Source organism: Ovis canadensis, chromosome 5, assembly GCF_042477335.2.
Source record: "Ovis canadensis isolate MfBH-ARS-UI-01 breed Bighorn chromosome 5, ARS-UI_OviCan_v2, whole genome shotgun sequence".
Taxonomy (NCBI): domain Eukaryota; kingdom Metazoa; phylum Chordata; class Mammalia; order Artiodactyla; family Bovidae; genus Ovis; species Ovis canadensis.
The window spans coordinates 50,958,150-50,964,691 of record NC_091249.1 but is presented as its reverse complement, the minus strand read 5'-3'; positions in this window follow the sequence as shown (position 1 = coordinate 50,964,691).

Below are 6,542 nucleotides of genomic sequence, written 5' to 3'. Positions count from 1 at the left end.
GAGGGCTGGCAGAGGGTGGTTTCCTGGACATTAACAGTTGTCTGAATTTCCCTGGCAGCAGGGAAGGGACAAAATGGCAGCAAACAGATTCCCAGATGCTAGCAGTTCAGAGGGTGCAGTCTGTGCAGCCAGCCATTATTGAGCACCTACTGTGTGTCGGCATGCACACACAGTGCCTTCCTTGGCACCGGATGCAATGCAAAGTCATCAGCTCCCACCCTGTCCGTGGCTTAGCCACTCCAGCTACACCACCTTTCTCCTCTGCAGACAAGTTGTCCAGTCCCTGCCTCAGGGCCTTTCCACCTGCCTTGCCCCCTGCTTGATGTACTATTCCCAAACCTCAGCCCCACATCGCCTTTTCTGGAGAGAGCCTCCCTACTTACTCTTGAAAACCTTCGCCCATCACTCTCCAGCCCATTGCCCTATTTTATCTACCACATAGCACTTATTACGACATGAACTTACGTTTATTTGCTCATTGTCTATGTCCCCCACCTCCTCCTAGAATTTCATCGGTGTGATGGGGGAGGACAGGCTCTGCTGGGTCCCTGGCTCCCATACGATGCTTGGCACACAGTAGGTGCTCAGTGAGGGTTTGCTTAACAAGTGGTATATGATGAGGAGGACATGGTCCCTATCCCCTCAGCCCAGGGTCACAAGTGATCTGGCATGTCCTGTGGACCAACACCCCCTCCCCCACTACACATACACACCCACACTCACAGTGCGTGCACGCACGCACACACACACACACCTTATGCATCACCAAGGAATAAATCTCGCTTTGTTAAAGAAATCTGAGATTGGGCTAAAGGAAAGATTAGGGACTACTTTCTACAGTTTCTAATTCTCTTCAGCAAGGGTACCTGTGTGAGAGCCCAGGCCCCCCCTCTTCCCATGCTAGTCAGTGCCTGGCTGCGGCAGGCAGAGATCAGCCAGGGGCACCCCAGGGCCAAGCTGTGCCAATAGATCATTTCTCCGAGTAATTAAGATGGAATTAAAAATTAATTCTTTCCTTCAGTCTGATTGTATTTCAAGGGATAAACTGAATCTTATGGCTTTTTCTCCCTAAATTAAATTGGATCTTGTTTTCAGAGGTGGGGGAAGTGAGAAGCAGCAGCTGAAGAGAATCCCTGGGGAAGGAACCAGGTAATTCTGCCCTGGGAGTGGATGAATTTGAAAGCACAGCTGCTCCCTGGGGAGAACTTGAGTCCATGCTGGAGACCCAGAGATTCTGATCTCCTCTTGTGCCAGTAGCACAGGAAGTCAAGCGCCTTGTCTCTCCCCATGGGGGAGTGAGCTGGATTAGACAGAGTCAGACCTGGGCTCCCGGCTGGCTCTGCTGCTTAACTTAGGTCATAACTCATCTCGGGTAAGCTCCTTCAGAGAGCTGAGTCCAGCTTCCTCATCTGAGAAATGGGTGTAAACCACCTGCCTCCCAGAGTGTGGGGAGCTTTATAGGATAAGGAGCACAGTCCCGTGGCCTAAATATTCAATAAATGTGTCAGTCTCCCCATCCATCACCTCCCCATCCTCTAGAGTGCAGGAGAAGGAGTTTCCTTCCCTTCTTTTAAATTTTGTTCATTCATTCATTCACCAGGATGTTGTTGCTGCTTGGTCGTGTCTGACTTTTTGTGATCCCATGGACAGCAGCACGCCAGTCTTTCCTGTGCTTCACCATCTCCCAGAGCTTGCTCAAACTCATGTCCATTGAGTCAGTGATACCATCCAACCATCTCATCCTCTGCTGTCCCCTTCTCCTCCTGCCTTCAATGCATTCCCATGATGTACAAATCAAAAGGTAGAAAAGGGTACACAGTGAGAATCCCCCTCACATCACTGTCCCCACTGTTCCCAGGGTACCAGCTCCTCTCTGCAAGGGCAACCTTCTAGAGATATTTAATGCACCACACAAGAAAATATGGTTACATCACCCTGCCCCTTTTTGTTACACGATGGCAGTATACTAGATGCATCATTTTGCCAATTGTTGTGTTTTATTTTTTTCCTCACTTAGCAATATACTTTGGAGAATATTCTGTATTGATGCATAACATGTTTCCAAGGCCTATTTCTACATCTGGCTAGCCCTCCATTGTGTGATGTTCCATGCGGATTTAACCAGTCCCCTTTTGATGGACATTTGTATTGTTTTTGCCTCTTCCTGTCCAAACAAGTCTGTAATAAATAACTTTGCATAAGTCAAATTTTGCTCAAATGCATGAAAATGAAGTGAAAGTGCAAGTTGCTCAGTTGTGTCCAACTCTTTGCGACCCCAAGGACTTATACAGTCCATGGAATTCTCCAGGCCAGAATACTGGAGTGGGTAGCCTTTCCCTTCTCCAGGGGATCTTCCCAACCTAGGGATTGAACTAGGTCTTCCTCATTGCAGGCAGATTCTTTACCAGCTGACCCACAATATATCTCTAAAACAAATTTCTAGAAGTGATATTGCTGGTCAGAGGAAACAAACTATCTTTGTTAGAGGAAAAAAAAAAACATTTGAGAGATGGAATGGATGAAACAGAAACTGCAGAATGTAAAAGCTGAAGCTTTTGAGTATATAGGAGTTCATCATGCGGTTCTTTCTACTCTTATGCACGCTTGAAGATGTCCATAATAAAACTCTGTAAATAGATAGACTGTAGATATGGACCAAAGCCCCATAGCTTCAAGTAAGGAGCTTGGAAGTCATCTCTCCCATTCACACAATAAAACAGCTGAACAAACTGAAAATAACAACTCTTCTTAAACCTGGCAAAGAACTGAGGTCACAGGGCAAATTTCTGTTCCCCAAATGAGAGACAAACAGGCATATACAGAGGATTGCAACATTTCAGAGCAGAAACCTATGGGCAGAAACTGCTGGGAGAACCAGCCTGAGGTAGGGAAACCCAGACTGTAATTGATGAATTGCTGACTGCAGACAAATTTCAGAGTTAAGAACTCCAGGGGGTTTCCCTGGTGGCTCAGCGGTAAAAAAAAAACCACCTGCCAATGCAGGAGACAAAGGTTCAATCCCTGGTCCAGGAAGATTCTAGAGGCTGCAGAGCAACTAAGCCTGGGTGCCACAACTACTGAGCCTGTGCTTTAGCGCCCAGGAACCAAAACTGCTGAACCCCATGCACCCCAGAGCCCGTGCTCCACGACAAGAGAAGCCACCAAATGAGAAGCTGGTGCAGCGCAACTGGAGTAGTCCCCGCTCACTGCAGCTAGAAAAAAGCCCGCGCAGCAGTGAAGACCCAGCATGGGCAAAAACAAACAAAATAAAACAGAGCACCAGGGAGGGCCCAGTGTCAGCGGGCCCTCCGCAGCTGTGAGCGCGTTTCTGAATTGTGCAGGTCCGCTTGGGTGTGTGTGAAAGCCGCGCAGTCGCTCAGTCTCTGACCCTTTGTGACCCCAAGGACTATAGAGTCCATGGAATTCTCCAGGCCAGAACACTGGAGTAGGTAACCTTTCCCTTCTCCAGGGGGTCTCCCCGACCCAGGGATCGAATCCAGGTCTCCCGCATTGTAGGCAGATTCTTTACCAGCTGAGCCACAAGGGAAGCCCACAGGTCCACTTATATATGCAGATTTTTTTCAATACCATGTGTACTATGTTTAGGATCCAAGGTTGGTTGAGTCCAGGGATGCAGAACCAACCCTGGGACTGGACCATCTGTGGATTTTGGTGTCTGCAGGGGGTCCTTTAACCCCCGGGTATACCAAAGGATGACATATTACCTCCATAAGCTCCACTAGAATCTCAGAGAGAACATTAGAAGAAATTCCCCTCTTGTCTCCAGCAGAAGGAGTGGGGAAGTAGGCATTTTGAAATAGATGAGAGCATTCTGTTCCTCCTAACAAAGACCTGTCTGCCTTCAGGAGAAACTGTTTAACCAGTTTCATAACTGATCTGGTGGAAGAGAAATATCCAACTCCAGTTCCATTTAGCTTTCTGTGTTGGGAGAGAGAAATAGCGATTGCAATCCCATCTAGCCTTTTTGTCCCGTCTAAAGTGGAATGGAAAGGGTAGGAGAGAACTAAGAAAAACTCATGAGGGTCTCAGGCCAGGAGCACAGGCTCACAAAAAGACAGAACTAATCGTAGAGCTAAAACACTTCCCCTCACCCCATACCTCACCACCAGATCGCTAAAAGCCTAGGGATATGGTTTCTTTTATTCAGTACATCATGCAAGGCATATTAAAAGTCGAAGAACAGATCTGAAGAGACAGAGCAAGCATCAGACCAGACTCAGATGGAGCAGAGATGTTGGAATAATCACACTGAGAATATAAAATAACTATGATTAATAGGCTAAAGGCTCTAGCGGGAAAAGTAGACAACATTCAAGAACGAGTCGGTAATATAAGCAGAGAGATGGAAATTCTAAGAAATAATCAAAAAGAAATGCAAAATTCTGTAACAAAAATGAAGGATGCCTTTGATGATGGGTTTTTCACCAGACTGGACACAGCTGAGGAAAGAATCAGTGAACTACACATCAGCGAAGATTTATCTACAGAAACTTATAAAAACTGAAATGAAAAGAGAAAAAAGACCAAAAAAAAAAAAAAACCAGAACAGAATAACTAAGAATTTGGGGATAAAAGATGTAATATGTAATGTGAATTCCAGGGGGAGAAAGAGAGGAGCAGAGAACTATTTGAAGCGATAATGACTGAGGATGACCTCAAATTAATGTCAGACACCAAGCCACAGATCCAGAGAACAACAGGCAGGATAAATGCCAAAACCAAATAGAACAAAACACCCTCCAAATGGCAAGCAGACATATTACATTAAAGATAAATATGGAAAGAAGCCAGAGGTAAAAAGCGTCTTACCTATTTCGGGACAAAGATCAGTTCAGTTCAGTCGCTCAGTCGTGTCCGACTCTTTGCGACCCCATGAATCGCAGCACGCCAGGCCTCCCTGTCCATCACCATCTCCCAGAGTTCACTCAGACTCACGTCCATCGAGTCAGTGAGGCCATCCAGCCATCTCATCCTCGGTCGTCCCCTTCTCCTCCTGCCCCCAATCCCTCCCAGCATCAGAGTCTTTTCCAATGAGTCAACTCTTCGCATGAGATGGCCAACGTATTGGAGTTTCAGCTTTAGCATCAGTCCTTCCAAAGAAATCCCAGGGCTGATCTCCTTCAGAATGGATTGATTGAATCTCCTTGCAGTCCAAGGGACTCTCAAGCGTCTTCTCCAACACCACAGTTCAAAAACATCAATTCTTCGGTGCTCAGCCTTCTTCACAGTCCAACTCTCACATCCATACATGACCACAGGAAAAACCATAGCCTTGACTAGATGGACCTTAGTTGGCAAAGTAATGTCTCTGCTTTTGAATATGCTATCTAGGTTGGTCATAACTTTTCTTCCAAGGAGTGATTTTGGAGCCCAGAAAAATAAAGTCTGACACTGTTTCCACTGTTTCCCCATCTATTTCCCATGAAGTGATGGGACCAGATGCCATGATCTTAGTTTTCTGAATGTTGAGCTTTAAGCCAACTTTTTCACTCTCTTCTTTCACTTTCATCAAGAGGCTTTTTAGTTCCTCTTCACTTTCTGCCATAAGGGTGGTGTCATCGGCATATCTGAGGTTATTGATATTTCTCCCGACAATCTTGATTCCAGCTTGTGTTTAAGAAGTACATCTAACTTCTCAGAAAGCTTTCAAGCAAGAAGAGAGTGAAATAATTCCAGTGGTGAGAGAGAGAGGAAATAAAAACAAATACCAACTTAAAAATTATGTACCATGTGAAATTATCTTTCAGAAGTGAAGGGGAAATAAGGATTTTTCAGACAAACAAAAATCGAAGAAAATTGCCACCATTAAACTTACAATACCTTAGTAAGAAATGTTAAAAGAGTTCTTCAGAGAGAAGGAAAATGATATAGGTCAGAAACTTAAAACTAGATTTTTAAAAAAGGGGGGGTGGGAGGAACTGTTTTAGAGAAGGGATAAATGAAGGTAAAATAAAAAATATTTTTGAAATTTATAATTGATCTAACAGATAAGTTTTTCAAAATAATAATAGTGACAATGTATTAGAAGATTATTGCTTGTGGATAAATGAAATGAAGGACAGAAATGTGAGGAAGGATGGGAAAAAAGAATTTGGTATTTGCATTACCTGTCAAATGGTATAATGATATTTGAAAGCAGACTTGGATTAGTTGTAAGTGTGTATTGCAAACTCTAGGGCAACTACTGGAAAAAAAAAGTTAAAAAATAAAGCCAAAAGTATAATTGACATGCTAAGAGTGGAGAGAAAATAGAGAAATGCTAATTGATATGCCAAGAGAGCAGAGAAATTGGAACTCAAACTTTTTGATTTCAAAAATTACTACAAAGCTACAATAACCAAAATAGTGTAGTCATGGCATAAAGACAGGCATATGGACCAATGGCATGAAAAGAGAGACCAGAAATAAACCATGACATATATAGTTAACTGATTTTTTGACGTGACATCCAGTCTGTGTCCTGAGAACTGAGAAATTGGTTGATGTGGGGGAAAAACACCCACACATTTGGTGTCAAAAAT